Here is a 16,529-nt window from a genome sequence, read left to right on the forward strand (position 1 = left end):
CAATATTAACGTACGGTATAAAGTCAATGGCGACTACTCAACAATGGAAACATCTGGAAGTTCAGGTAGTTTGGATTTTTTATTGCTCAAACCTATTGCCCACCGATAGCAACCACGTATGGCGAGTGGTGAAGAAATCTTATTGGGGTGCTGGTTCTGATAATTGTCTATGCCCCAAACTTGGTTTCCATTAGGGAACCATGGGACGGGAACTTAGAGGGACAATTTTGGATGGACCTACTCAACACACCAATGCTGGTATGGAGGCCATGTTCATATAAAGATATGGATGCCAGCGCAGAAATTATTTTGAGGGTCTTACGAGAGATTTCTAAACGCTCCAGAGTAGCCGGGCTCTGAACTTGGTGGGAGCGAGTGCAAGACCGCAAGCTTGGCACGAGTCGCGAAAGTGAATTAGTCACTGGAAAGCAGCTTAATCCACTCCGGAGGATCTGCACACGTCCACATTTTCCCCCAACACACTTCTGTATACATGACATTAACATGCAGGTCATCACTAGCATAGATTCTGCGGGGAGGAGAAGAAAAGGCGCTTACCCTCTGAGATAAGTGGATTACGATGCCACGCGTGCCCACCGTACAGAACGATACACTGAATACCACCATTACGTTGTATAATGGAGCATTTCCGCTGCTCGGCAGATGCATAATATGGATTAATCCTGCACATTTCTGTATTAAATTACAGATCTGAGACATTGACCCGTTTTGACAAGGTTACGACTACGAAGTCACTAATGCGAATCTCCGCAGCGGCAGTTAAAGCGTTAACAGAGTGACTCAATATACTGTAGAAAATCAAGGGGAAAAAAAAAAAATTGTGCTGTGCCAAAATCATGGAGGAGGATGGAGCGGCAGAAAGGGATGAGGTGGGAGTGTAGACAGGATATACTTCCTGGGATCGGAGCAAAGAGGCCGCAGAAAGACACTTCCTCCTGTAAGAAGCACAGCTCCCTCCGGTGTGGCCCAAATATACAATGAAGGGGGCGACGCTCACAGGAACGCGAATTGTGGATTTCTGTAGGAAATGCTTGGCTTTGTAGTCCCAAGAGTAAAACGGATACTTGCATTAATCAGGACAAAGACGGATTCTGCCAAGTTTAGAGAGTCAGTATTTTTTACCCAATAATTTGTGATGCAATACCAGACACGGCCACTGAGGAAGAGAGGCGCTGTTTTAAATTTGGCCGACACGAGCTCTGGCATCTTTATCTGCAAATATTAGCCATGGGAGATCAGAGCACCATTTGATTCCAACATACAAAAGGTGATGTTCACACAAAGCATTTGCTGAAAAAAAATTCTGCAGCAAGTTAAGGTTGAGTGCAGATTTTCTAGCATGAAAACTCATCTGTGCACACGTTGCGGATTCTCTGCGGATCCGCAGTGTTTTTTGAGGTGCAGAAACGCTGCAGATCCGCAATTGATTTACAGTACAATGTAAATCAATGAGAAAAAAAAAATGTTGTGCACACTTTGCGGAAAATCCGCTGCGGTTTAAAAGAAGTAGCATGTCACATTTTTGTCAATCTGCAGCGTTTTTGTACCCATTCCATTATAGAAAAGCGCAGGGGTAAAAAAACGCAGCAAATCCGCAAGAAAACCGCAGCAAAAACGCACAAAAAACGCAACAAATCCGCAGGTGCGTTTTCTGCCAGGAGAGGCAGAATCCGCACCAGAAATTCCTAAGCCTAATCCGCAACGTGTACACATAGCCTTAATCTTTTGGCGATCCTCTGCCAAACACCATCCTGATTCACACCGGATGACGACGACCATCCAGATGCTGAACAAGAAAGGTTTATGTTCACTGACAGCAAGCAGAGATCTTGAAAATCTGACCACTACATTATGGGCCTGTAACAACAATTAAAAAAAAAAAAAAAGTTGAAGCCGATTTGCCACCAAGTCAAAAGTGGCCAATTTCTGCAATTAATTAATCTTCAGTATAGCAACAGGGATTATATGTGGCATCAGAAATTATTGTTTTCAGTAGCAGCTTTCTCCATGTACACAGGGGATGTGTTGTACGAGGGCCAGACTGGATTATCAGGGCCTTTAATCGAGCGCTGCATAACTTGTTAGAACGTCAGTCGGTGCTTGATATGGCAGAAATCTGCTGTGTAAAAGCACAGAAACATCCACCCACACCACAGCACCGGAACATCCATCCACACCACGCAACAGCACCGGAACATCCACCCACACCACGCAACAGCACCGGAACATCCACCCACACCACGCAACAGCACCGGAACATCTACCCACACCACAGCACCGGAACATCCACCCACACCACGCAACAGCACCGGAACATCTACCCACACCACAGCACCGGAACATCCATCCACACCACGTAACAGCGCAGGAACATCCACCCACACCACGTAACAGCACAGGAACATCCACCCACACCACGTAACAGCAGCAGAACATCCACCCACACCACGTAACAGCGCAAGAACATCCATCCACACCACGTAACAGCAGCAGAACATCCACCCACACCACGTAACAGCACTGGAACATCCATCCACACCACGTAACAGCGCAGGAACATCCATCCACACCACGTAACAGCACAGGAACATCCACCCACACCACGTAACAGCGCAGGAACATCCACCCACACCACGTAACAGCACAGGAACATCCACCCACACCACGTAACAGCAGCAGAACATCCACCCACACCACGTAACAGCACTGGAACATCCATCCACACCACGTAACAGCGCAGGAACATCCATCCACACCACGTAACAGCACTGGAACATCCATCCACACCACGTAACAGCGCAGGAACATCCATCCACACCATAGCACCGGAACATCCACCCACACCACGCAACAGCAGCGGAACATCCTCCCACACCACGTAACAGCAATGGAACATCCATCCACACCACGTAACAGTGCAAGAACATCCATCCACACCACGTAACAGCAGCGGAACATCCACCCACACCACAGCACACAACAGCAGCGGAACATCCTCCCACACCATGCAACAGCAGCGGAACACCCTCCCACACCACGTAACAGCACTGGAACATCCATCCACACCACGTAACAGCGCAAGAACATCCATCCACACCACGCAACAGCAGCGGAACATCCTCCCACACCACGTAACAGCACTGGAACATCCATCCACACCACGTAACAGCGCAAGAACATCCATCCACACCACGTAACAGCAGCAGAACATCCACCCACAGCACACAACAGCAGCGGAACATCCTCCCACACCACGCAACAGCACCGGAACATCCACCCACACCACGCAACAGCACCGGAACATCCACCCACACCACGCAACAGCGCAGAAACATCCATCCACACCATGCAACAGCACAGGAACATCCACATCATCTCTGACCAGCTCAGTCGGATTTTGCTGCCATGGACTCATTCGCTTTAAAACCAGAAGAAAAGCCAATATTTTTTTTACTGCCTGTTTCAGTGGAAATAATAACATTAGTCATAAAAGGCAGTATGATATCCCTTTAAGTGTCTGTTGCCATAATGGTTTCCGTACAAATTATCCGCTCGTATAAAATATTCATAGACACTGAGCTGGGTTAAACAAAAATGTTACTACATACAGGGAGCCAACATCAACCGGCTCCTCAGATCCAGCACATTGTATATTCTGAGCAAAAATCGGAGGGCAGCGGGTACATCGCGGAGCACGCCGAAGCCCACCGAGACACCAAAACCTGCTGATCCTAGCACAGATTTGCTAAAAAAAAACAAAAACAAAAAAAACAAGACATGGTCATTCAGTTTTTGGTTGTAACCCTGGATCTAAGGTGTGAGCGTAGGTAAGGGGACAGCACTGGCTTCACTGCAGACAGTAATGGCCAGGAGGCAGATTACTGCAACAGAAACCTCCCTAGAAGGAAAGGAGCGCGGCACTCCGGATCCGGTCCTCCAATATTATAACCTCTCACAGAGAATTTTAGTCTCTGGTTTGTAAATGTGGGCGGAAGTAAAGAATCATCTAGAACACGAACACATTTTTAGTATCGAATTAATAGTTCTTGAAAAAGGTGATCAAAATAATAGTTACTAGAAGAGCAGCCAGCATATGGATAGTAGAGGGGCTTTTCCCCTTTTCACATTAATGGACTGTCCCTGTTGCTGTATAGTTACCCGACTCACCGCGGTACTTGACCCAGTACCGATCATACCCACTATGGCCTCGATTCAAAAAGTGTTACACCAGGATTCTAGAATAAATCTCTTCTAAATGTCGCAAATCAAAAAAGAATTGTGGCTTTTGGCATTTTTACATCAGTCCCAGCCAACTTTGCCAAACTGACAAAGGCCACCCAAATTTATCACAATTGAAACCACAAAGGTGGCATAACTCCAACCATGAAATGGCGTACATTTACAGTGTATCAGTTCAGGAGGAGACCCACGGCAGTTGGAAGATGCGCCAAATCCACTAAGAGGAGACCGCATCTTAAAAAAGCCCTCCTCCCATCAAAAGCTTTATCCTCTTTATATATTGCAGGCATTACATAGCATTGTGTACTTACAATTGCTCATTTTTCACTTCTACCCAGTTAATTCTTCTCTTTTCTATTAGGTCTATGACATCATGTGATTAATAACTGACCAGCTGAATCCTTTTAAAGTTCTTTGTAGAAACAGGGAGGTCAATTTTCTCTGCACAAGTCATCACAGACTACAAAAGTCTATGATGGATGGGAGGAGGGAGCAGCTGGGTCAGGAGTTGAAAAGTGGAATGATTTCTGCAGGGGGGGGAAAAAAAGAAAAAAAAAAAGACTTCCTGATTCTACATAGAGCAGAGAAAAAAAAAAGTAGGATTAACTAGGTAGAACGGCAAAAGGAGAAATTGTGAGCGCACAGTGTTATATAATACGAGGACTGCAATATATTAAGAGGAAGACTTTGATGGGAGAGCTGCTTTAATATATCTTACTCCAGAGCTCCCTACATCAAAGGGAATCTGGAACCAGGAAGCTGTAGTCCAATCCACAGGTATCACTCGTGTGGAGGAGGAGGAGTGGAGCAGATTGATTGAGAGAGATATATATATATATATATATATATATATATATATCGTTTTGGTCGGTATAACCTGTGTTTTAATCATTTAATTTTCTGCTCTGTGGGTTTCAGTCCAGTGGGCGGTCCCATCAGTGACTGACAGCTACCTCTGTACGCACACACATATAAAGAAAGCTGTCAGTCATCGGACCGCCCACTGGACTGAAAACCACAGATTTAAAATGGGAAAATCACAGGTTATACAGATTTTTTTTCTTCCAAAACTATATATAAATCTGCTCAGCTCCCCCTGCTCTATAACATGGTGCCTGCAGACTGGACTACAATTTCACGATGACAGGATCACTTTAAGGCTGGTGTACAAAACTCCAATCTTGATGAATCGGGGCCTACGATTTATACTGCAGCGACATGGCTGCAATTCTCCTCCAAGCACCTACCCTAATGACTGCCATCAATGGTGAAAACCCAGGACTGATCTTAGGGAACTATCACGCTAGGATGTGTGTGTGACCCTAACACAGTCATCATGGGGAGGCATTGTACCAAAATTCGAGTCAGTAATCCAACATAACAGCCTGATAATGGTGCATTTACACCAGCCGATGCGAAGCATTAAATTACCTCCAATTGGCAGCATGTTTGCTGGAAGCGGTCTATTACTAGGCTGTTTAGACAGGTGGACCACACTTCAGATATGCTTGGTAATACACCATTCAGCGCACATAGGCTGCCACTGTTCTCAGTAGCACATGTCCCGTTTACACCACAGGTTGTGTTGCCAAGCACGACGATCCTTTAGGCAAATTAAAAAATAAAAATAAATGTATGTATGTATGTATGTATGTATGTATGTATGTATGTACGTATGTATATAATATTTCACCAGACGAACGAGTGTTTTGCTTGTTCTTTGTCAGCCTGTTTGAACTGTTCATCAGGCACTCCCGATAGTGTAATGTAAATGCACCTTAAGCCCAAAATGGCCGATTACTGGGAACAAGATTGCTTTTCATGTATATCGACAGCCTGTTTACACCACACTCATCGGGAAATGAGCCCGCAAACAGTGATAATCCACGTAAAGGGCTCAGTTTCATCAGTGCTTTGATTAAAAAAAAAAAAAAAAAAAAAAAAGTACCGGTAAAACTGATTTTCATTGGTTTTTCCACTGATGAAGGGAGGGGGAACCCACTAAGATGAAGGTTTCTCAAGCTTCTCCAAACAGTCCATAAACAATGGATGGCATCAGAGCGCTGTCCAATTTTTTCCAAGGACCTATAGACTGCCATTGGTGAGTTTGATCCAAAAACGCAGTCTGCAAGAATACAAGGACATGTCCACAGCGCCATTGACTAGAAAAATTAACGGCACAACACGTGAAAAACATGAATAGAACTCATGAGAAAAATGAACATTTCAATGAACCCTTAGGCTTAGTCTTAGAGTCTTAGAAGTGGATCAACGCTTCAAAATCATACTATTCATTTAATTTGTCAGGTAAAATAAATCTTTTGGTTTGCTGAAAAGACAATCTTTCTCAGCAGCACATCCTGTGTAAACAGCACCTGTGCTGCTGAGAGCAATGGCGGCCTATGCGCACAGAACTATTACCGATTGTTCTGTGCACATATTAAAGGCGGTCTTGTCTGTCTAAATAGGTTTTTAAGCGACCACTGATCAGAAAACAAGTAGCTGATTAGGTGCCGCAAGTCGAGTGGTATAAACCCACCCTAACCGTATCTGTAAGCATTAACTTCTGAGGACCCCAATTATTCAGGTCTCATATGTATATACGCTTTGAGAAAAGAACTAAAAACAAAACCACCTCACCAGAAGAGAACCCACACACCAACTACTATCCCAGACATGAGTCACCATTTTGACAAACACAAGTTATCGATTCCAGTAGAGCCGACTGACACCGGGTTCAACTCATCATAAATAACCAGAGTCCAAAGACAAATTCATCTCTGCTACATCTATGACTAAGTTTAGAGACAACCGGTCTGGCTCTTCCAGTACTGCAAACTCAGAATATACCTACGGTATATATGATACACCAAGTCTATCCTCTCCAAAACAACCAACCAGGAAGACGGGGCAGCACCCAGAGCGACGCTTTCACTCGGCACAACGATTATCACCCGTTGATTGAGATTATTTGTAACCGACGCTCCCATATAATTAATAGAGGATTTCACCCTGCAGAGTAAACACGAGACCGGCTCAAGGAAAGACGGGAGAGGACTCTGCACGGTGTCATACGGGTAAACAAGAGGTTTGAAAGGATCTGTGTATGGAGAGGACTATTCTTACACATTATCACCATTTACAATAAACATTGTACCAAAACCCCATACAGACAATAGCTGCCATTATTCCACCACAGCAATCATCTCCTAAGGTGTGGCTCACCATTATACCTGCTGACTGTGAAGACCTGAAATAAAAGGCTTTCATAGCACTGCATGTGCTTACGTAAGCATAACCGTATCTTCTGGACAGTAACACATGGTGGTATAAACGTGCACTTACCTGACGTCCTACCGAACACCTCCGCTCAGCCAGGCAGTGCGGATGAAGGGACTAAAGTACAAGCCCCCATATACGTAGGGCCGACCTCTCTCACATAGGGCCGACCTCTCTCCCAACTGGCCCATATAAAGGAATGCTTGGTCAAAAGCTCCTGTGTTGTGCAAGAGCCAATGTGGCTTATTTCCAGAGCAAGCAACAGATCAGATCCTTATCTCCCCTGATATCTATTGAGGAGACCGGGGAGGTTCCCATACACCTTAAACCATTGGCTGATGCCATCAATATAGGCAGGTTTGGCCAACTTTCGGCCTTTACCCATAGCAAGACATCTCTAAAAGCACTTACGGTACTTGCCCAGAGGATAAATTGGTTAGGCATGTAGGAACCCAATATGCCTAACCTTTCTTCCTTCCCACAACCCTTAACCCCCCCAATCGACATCTACATAGGGATAGTCTCTTATACACTTTATATTGGTAATTTGGCCAACAGCAATCTTTCCCAACTTCCCTATACAAAGGAACGCCAACAGTGCCTTGTCTCAAAACCCCATACACATTGGATGGTTGGCTGACATATTGAGTGTATATCGGGCTCTAGAGATGGTCAGCGAGTCCCACCAAAATCAGAGGGTTGAGTCAACATTTATGTGAGGAGTATGGTCACATTTAGGGTCTGTTTACACCGACGCCATGGTGGATCTTTACAATATATATTACACACACGACTCCGCAAGAGATGATGAAGGAGATATGGAACAAGGATCGGGCACGAAGAATTACAACACCCAATCGTTCTTGTTTTCGCAGGAGGAAGCCATCGCCAGAGGTATTTGGCAGCAGTCTACTCCGCTCTTCTCCTGAAAAACACTTGAACATTTGGTGGAGCCGATTGTACATGTTTATGGGGGAGTAAGGAGAGATCGCCTTCTTCAAGGAAATCTGCCACATGTACCGTAAGCATTATGTTAAGAAAACTAATGTTGTTATCACCCAACTATTCATTTACAGAGATATGCGATGCTCTGTGCTTTTGTGGCGGCCATGTATAAAAAAAATAATAAAAATAAAAATAAATTGGCAACAAGAAGGACAACCATTTTGACAGTAGCTTCTTGGATAATGGATTTTAAAAGTATTTTGTCAGATTGTTCAAAGTGAAAATTCACAAAAAAGTGTGAAAAGTCTAAGTGCGATAGAATAAGGGGTGAAGTTCTGCACTTCTTCACTATGAGGTGGTGGACACCAGCAAAACGCTCATGTAGATGTCCTAAATAGGCTACAATACACATCAGGAACAGGTTTAGCAGACACCCAGGTCCAATATTACAGGATTTCCACCTCATCAATGGCTGTAGTCTCCTCCACCCCTTACCCATTAACAATCCATTAACAATGCACCCCTCCCCCATCTCAATAGCTCCAAATAGCAGACCAACCTGAACCTAAAAGGCAATGCCAGCTGATGAGGAAGCTGGTCAGCCCCAAGTGCCAGGTAATCGCCAGCTGTGACCCCTCAACTTCAGACAGATGACAACCGACATCCTCAATAAGGGAACATCTCATAACAGTAAGGAATCTGACACAAGGGCAGCAAGACTGACGTCAGCCCTGCAGATGGGAGAGGGACAATACAGGCGGCAGGTGACGGACACACACGCCACCCCGTATCCAGCATCCGAGCCCAAATCTGATCATTGATGTATATTAACACTCTACCGACATCTCTGAAGACTCTCAGGCCTCCGCGTACAAATTTTCAATTAATAAGTCCTACTAGTCTGGCTACCAAAAGGCAGATTGGCTTCCAAAATCATCTTCTAAAGTACACAGTGACCCAACGATGAGAAGCCAAGAGGGGTATTCTCAACTAATGTTATGACATATTTCTAGGATACGCCACCACCTAATTGGTGGGGGTCCAAGCTTTGGGACCCAAAACAGTTCCGAAGTAGCTATCCAGATTTCACCTACAAAATAATAAGTCCTTGATGACTGGGAGCAAGAACTGGAGGGGTCCCAGCAGGCAGACCCCCACTGATAAGGAAGTGATGATGCATCCTGGGGTGGGAAAGTCACTTTATATGAAAAATCCACCTTGTAAATCTGTTAGCGCTAAAAGGAAATTTGAGTTTCCTGTTTTAATTACTCATCACTGTAGATTTCAGGCTTCCGAATGAATATTTGCTTCAACCTCCCTGTGTGTTTTTTTTTTTTTTCTAAAGTAGTGGGCCGCAGCGTAGTAATACAATCAATGGCTAAGGTTATACAATTATCCTGTAGCTTTTAAGTGGAGATTGTCCCTTGCTCAGGAATAGGGGGAAGGGAAAAAGGAAAAAAAAAAAAACACACACACACCCCTTTGAAATTTAACCTTTACTATAAATCCTTTCTGTACCCAGAGATGAACAGATCGCATACAGCTCACCTCGACAAGGAAAATGAGGAGTTAGACTATCCTTTTAATCTTTTGGGTTTTGCACCTTTTTTGGGCCAGATTTTTATTTTTTTTTTTAAATGATCGTACCAATCCGAGGTATATGAAAGGCAAAAAAACCCAAAAAATATATACACTTTTTTTTTAACACAGAAACACTTCTCCTATGCAGAAGAACTAAAGCTGCCTCTGCTTGCAGGGCTGTGGGAGTCGGAATCATGGAGTCGGAGTCCATTTTGGTGGAGTTGGTGTCATGGAAATTGAGGAGTCAGAGGTTTGGCTTACTGACTCCACAGCCTTGTCTGCTTGCAACATGGCACACAGCCCATTTTGGACCAGCAGTGTGACAATGCCACTGGTACATACGGTCAATCATCAGGGAGTCAAACCACAAGAAAAAAAAAAAAAAAAAAAAGAGAAACACACACCCAGGGACTAGGAGGGGAGCACTCCTGACAACATATCTTCAGAACACTTCCTTTAAATTTGACTTACATACAATTCATTTCTGTAATTTTTCCCCAATTTTGAAGGAAATAATATATCACACTTCTTTTATCAACCAGAGATCAGGCAAGAAACCAGACGGAAGGGAGGCGAGGTTCTCGTGTACATGGTCAACCATGGAGCAGATCCAAAATCCAGCACAGGGAGCACATGAGGTGAAGTACACTCGTAGCAATAAATCCACATGACACCTATAGAATCAACTAAGACACAGTTTGCGAATATACTTTGGTAGTGCCGACTCGTAATTGTTGTTTTCTTTGCACGTTTTTATAGATATGGCACCACAGCCATGAAATGACGCAGATGGTCAGCGTCATATCCTGCAGCACGCTATTACCTCCTCCATTCTGTATATTGCCTAGTCCTGCGTTCCGGTTACTAAATCTTCAAAAGTGACACCTTAAAGCGGTTTATATTGGTAAATTAAAAATAACCAATAGTGATGGCGACAGCCAAGGTTACTGTATAAGATGGAGACCTTGACAAGCAGCTCCCTATATCTGGGAGTGTGGGGGTATATACTATATCCACGCCGTACACTTATAAATGCAATCTTAGATGACTAGTTTCCATATACCGTACAGATCCATACTTCCGGCAGGACGGCAGAGTTATGGCTCAAGATCAATATGGGAGTCTTCCATCCATCGATTTGGAGAATAATCTATTCTAGTTACTTATGTAGAGCGAGACATCACTGGGAGCTTCTATGAATGAACTGGAAAGGAGGAGACATTTTGTTTCAATCTTTTCCCATTCAGTCAGAAATCTCATAACACAGGTTGTCCAGAGCGAGCAACGTTCTCGAAAGTCCAAGGGAACTCGCTTCTGAGTAACAATGGTGGGAGCAGGGGCTCCTACGATGGGTCAGGCGTCTTCCTGTCACACATTACATAACTGTTGGTGGCACATCTCCCGTTTACAGGAGACAAGCAGTGACATTTTTCACCCACATGAAGCGATGTTTTAAATTACCTGGCAATGATCGGAAACGAACATTTAGGCGACCCTATGTAAAAAGGCCCTCAAAATGGCTGTCCGCCCCTAAATTTTTTTTTTTAACTAGCAGCATGTAACGTGCACACTGTTAAGATTCGGCTCCATGTGCCAATTCCAGCGGCTGTCACATGACCGCAAGTACGATTTGCGTAGTCACATTCCAAATAGAGTTTCCCCCGCTTCTCTCAATGTTCTATTGAGCATTGGGGTCATGTGACGACCGCAGGAACCAGTAAGCGGAGTCAAATCCTAACAGTGTGCATATTACTCAGTAATAGGATGAAAATGTCCTCACGGGTGGTCAACTCCTTTAAGAATCTTTTCAGGCTGAGATGGTTGATAAGGAGTAATAACAGACTGCACAGCAGAGGGAGTGAAGACAAACTTCAGCTAGCTTGTTAAAACAGTACCTGAAAGCAGAATTATAACAAAATGCTATTAATCCAAGTGTGATTAGGGTTCTGACCATTTGGGCCTCATGATCCTGGGGTTGGAACGATTTTCCTATAGCTTCCATTCATTTCAATGGACTGTAACTGAGAACAGGGACACCGACCGACCAGGAGTGAAGGCGGCCATAACAACAGCGCAAACTCTTAGGCTATGTTCACATGTTGTGTTTTGTCTGGAGGCAAGACTTGCTCTCTTGGAAGTAAAGAAGCTGCTTACAAAAAGCAGGTTTTGCTGTGTTTTTTTATTGTCTCTTGTGCATGCCGGAAAAGTTTTCTGAATTAATTTAATTATGCACAGTGTCACCATCGACACTAAATCCCACCAACCTGGCCATACACATTAGATCGATCGTCCAGCTGACAGACATATTTGTCCCATACACCGGGACAAGATATCTTGTTCTCTAAGGAAGAAAACGTTTACGAGTTGTTGAGGAGTTTTTGATGCAGACACCCTCCAAAGCCTCCTCAAAAGACCAAAGACTCATTGTGCACACACCCTAAGGATATATGCAGTCTTTTTACTGAGTTTTCTGAGCAAAAAAGTCCATCTTTTGAGGAGGATTTGGAGAGTTTAGGTGGAGTTTGAGAACATGACGATGGAGAACCACTGCCAGACTCCTGGAGCGACTATAAGGATCGGCCATTGAAATTCAACTGGATCCTTCCGTCCCCCAACATTGTGTGTTCAGGGGCAATCAGAAACCCTCCATATGTTGGAGCCCGACACAATCAGTGGGTTCAACACTTATTTAATATGTAAGGGGTCTTTTTAAACTGTATCCATCACGCTGAATTTCACACGCAACAAATACGTTGCGGCAATATCTGCCTGGTCTTAACGATTTGAAACGGACTAGCAGAAAAGTGTGGGCCGCTAACAACTCCAGTCACAATGGCACTCACTAAAAATTATTTTAAATTATTCCTCAGTAGACTAAATTGAACAAATTAATATAAGGCCTGATGCCACCTGAAGTCTTGAAACGTCAGGAGAAATTTCAGATACATCCCTGAACCCCGTCGGGTGTATGACCGGAGCAAGTGGACAAGTTAGCGGGACAAGTTTTCTTGGCAGCTGTGCCGAAAAGGATGAGGGAAGCAGGAAATTGGGGTTTATCTGCAGCCGGCAGAGATTTTATATTATTAATAATTCAGATAAGATAGAAGTCCCACATGGCCATGTCTGCATTATGAGGAGCACCCGGCCTGTGCGGGCAGGAGTGGGTCACTCGACATCTCCATCCGTACTGTGACCATTACTGATGGGAGCGGAGAATACGACATAAGGAAGAGACAGTGGACTGACGACTAAACCGGCTCCATGGATTTCCCCTGAAAACGTCAGAATCTCGCACCAGGTGGCCCCATACGCGCCCTACACCCAGGCATGAGGTCATCTAATGGGAATGGAGCAATCTTTCTGACAAAACCCGTTCTATTGACCAGTAACACAAGCCAGAGCGATGGCCGGCCGGTGTAATTTGATGATAATTCACCAATGCAGTCATCCCATCTGGAAAATTAGTTACATGATCCGTCATTGAAATCAGATTAGCTGCAGCGCCAATGCCCCCAGCTGCCGGCGCAGTGATCAGAGGCCCGAAGCTGGCGGTAGTGAGTGCCCTGTATCCACCCCACATCTGCTCTACGCCAACTCCAGCCTGGCAGAGACGGAATCGCCGGAGTGCTGCACAATGCCAGTCTGCCTCTCCTCCGCCGCAGCCCTATAGATATAAAGGGGCAGATTAAGAGCCAGCAGCTCAGGTCGGAGCTTGTCGGGAGGAATTATTAGAGCCCCTGAGGTAAAAAGTCTTCCCGCAACTGGCACGTTCACACATTGCCACCCTGCCAGGCCACAATATGTATGTGAGCCAGCCTCAGTTCTGGGTCAGATCTTACAGATACACACAACCCCCCTTACACATACACGTGCAAACCTCCCCCCTCCATACACCAATCCCCTCCCCCATTACACTATATACAAATCTCTCCCCTCCTCTTTATACTGTCCAGACTTCTGCTAGTCAGCAAGAAATCCTCCCAGCCCCCAACATGGGGCACAACTCCACACAAGTGTGCGGCGCTGTGCATCCACCGCAAGACGCGCAACAGTGTGCACAATACACACCACAATTACACAACTCCAACACTATACACAATGGTGTGTGATGATAGCATTATACCTAAGGCAAACACACAACTGTGTGTAAAGTGCCGCATTTATGATCAAAGACGCACAACTGTCTTTAGTGTGTAACACAACACACGGTATTGAATATAGCACAAGACACATCTATACACAGTTGTGTCTAATGATAGCACTATTGTGTTGCACACTTGAGACTTATTCACACAATCGTGCCTATAGTGTGTAATACAGACACCATTGTGGATATGGCACAAATCATAATTTGTAGTATTATAACTTGGGGAGAGGATCGTGTGTGTGTGTGTGTGTGTGTGTGTGTGTGTATACAGGGCTTTAGTGTGCAAGGCAATAGACACACTGCTGTGGATGTGGCACAATTACTTGGGTGCAGTTATCACCATAGACACAGTTGATTATTGTGTAGCACACGAGCCCTATACAGACTTATAGGACTATTTACAAGGCGGCAGACCCACAGCGCCCAACGGGGGCAGACCCACAGCGCCCAACGGGGGCAGACCCACAGCGCCCAACGGGGGCAGACCCACAGCGCCCAACGGGGGCAGACCCACAGCGCCCAACGGGGGCAGACCCACAGCGCCCAACGGGGGCAGACCCACAGCGCCCAACGGGGGCAGACCCACAGCGCCCAACGGGGGCAGACCCACAGCGCCCAATGGAGGAAGCAGACCCACAGCACCCAATGGAGGAAGCAGACCCACAGCGCCCAACAGGGGCAGACCCACAGCACCCAGTGGAGGAAGCAGATCCACAACACCCAATGGAGGAAGCAGATCCACAGCACCCAATGGAAGCAGATCCACAGCACCCAATGGAGGAAGACCCACAGCGCCCAATGGGGGGAGACCCACAGTGCCCATCAGGTGGCAGACCCACAGCACCCAACGGAAGCAGATCCACAGCATCCATCGGAGGAAGATCCACAGCGCCCATCGGGGGCAGACCCACAACTGCTGTATCACTATTGTATCACTATTGTATAAGTAGTGAGCAACTCACAGATCCAATCCTGCGCATGTGAACAGCGCTATACAGACCCATACAGTATGATACATGCACAGTGCAGCAGCATACAGAGACGCTGGGCAGGATGCCATAGCCCCACACCTCCATGCACACACTGCCAGGCTCACCTGCTCCCAGAGACCCCTCTCCGATCTACTGATCCCCTGTGAGATCCCAGTAATATCCTGTGCAGGCTGCACTCCTGGTGCCGGTTCTCCTCCTCCGGACACACAATTTGCAAAGTCCCAGATGTGCAGATTCCAGTGCGGAGTGTCCCCACAGTGTCCCCAGATATAAGGCTGTATTATTAGGTGTACAGTGCACTGGGTGCTCAGCGCCTCCTGTGCTGCTGCATGTCACTGCCCAGTCCTGCTCTCCTGCACTGGATGCACTACAGCCTCCTCCTCCTCCTCCTCAGCTCTTCTCATCCTTCTCCTTAATCCCTGCCCTGTTTTCTGACGTCAGGGAGGGGGATGGGGTGAGCTGTGCCTTACTAGACTTTCTATATGTATAATGGTTGTATTGTGCTGCAGGATGCAGGGCAGGCACAGGGTCAGGGGGCACATCACTGATCTGCCTGGGGCTGCCCCTCATGTGTGCCCAGCTCCCAGCAAGGACAGGGACACTTTTTGATCCTAAGTATTCCTCATTTGCTTTATTTTTTTCCATTCTGCTCATCTGTAAGGCGGCACGGCATGAGCGTGTTAGGGTTCTGTTCCCACATAGCGAAATGCAGCAGGTTTTCTGTCCGGATCTTGGGTTGTGCATGAAATTTAATTTAAAAAAAATGATGAAACAAATATTTGCAGTGTAAATGTAGACTTGTTGGAAATGTTGAATCCGCAGCGTCTCACTTTAGGCCTCATTCAGACGTCAGTGATTTTTCTCATGCGCAAAAAAAAAAACAATTTTTTTTTACATATAGCAAAAATCTGTTCAAAAGCTTCTAACAAATAATCATGAAAAACCGGACAGCACTAGGACACCATCATCGGACGTGTCTCTTTTTTTTGCAGGCCGCAAAATGCTCGGACATGTGAATAGCCCCGTAGACTATAATGGGTTAGGGTTAACCGTAACCCATGTAAGGCTACCTTCACACTAGCGTCGTACGACGCACGTCGCAATGCGTCATCTTGCAGAAAAAACGCATCCTGCAAAGTTGTTTGCAAGATGCGTTTTTTTCTCCATAGGCTTGTATTAGCGACGCATCGCCACACGTCGCAACCGTCGTGCGACGGTTGCGTCGTGTTGTGGCGGACCGTCGGCACCAAAAAAGTTGCTTGTAACATTTTTTGGTGCGATGTGTCCGCCATTTCCGCCCGCGCATGCGCAGCCGGAACTCCGCC

General features: G+C 45.8%; 1 protein-coding gene across 1 annotated transcript in view; it reads right to left on the bottom strand.

The window, feature by feature from the left end:
• SEMA4C (semaphorin 4C) overlaps window positions 1–15,604 on the bottom strand; it is a 32,297-nt gene extending 16,693 nt beyond the window's left edge. Inside the window, exon 1 of the mRNA XM_069766635.1 lies at window positions 15,309–15,604. The gene's annotated coding sequence lies outside the window, so the exon portion shown is untranslated. The remainder of the gene's footprint in view (window positions 1–15,308) is intronic.
• Between the last annotated feature and the right edge of the window lie 925 nt (window positions 15,605–16,529).

Source organism: Ranitomeya imitator, chromosome 4 (assembly GCF_032444005.1).
Source record: "Ranitomeya imitator isolate aRanImi1 chromosome 4, aRanImi1.pri, whole genome shotgun sequence".
Lineage (NCBI taxonomy): Eukaryota > Metazoa > Chordata > Amphibia > Anura > Dendrobatidae > Ranitomeya > Ranitomeya imitator.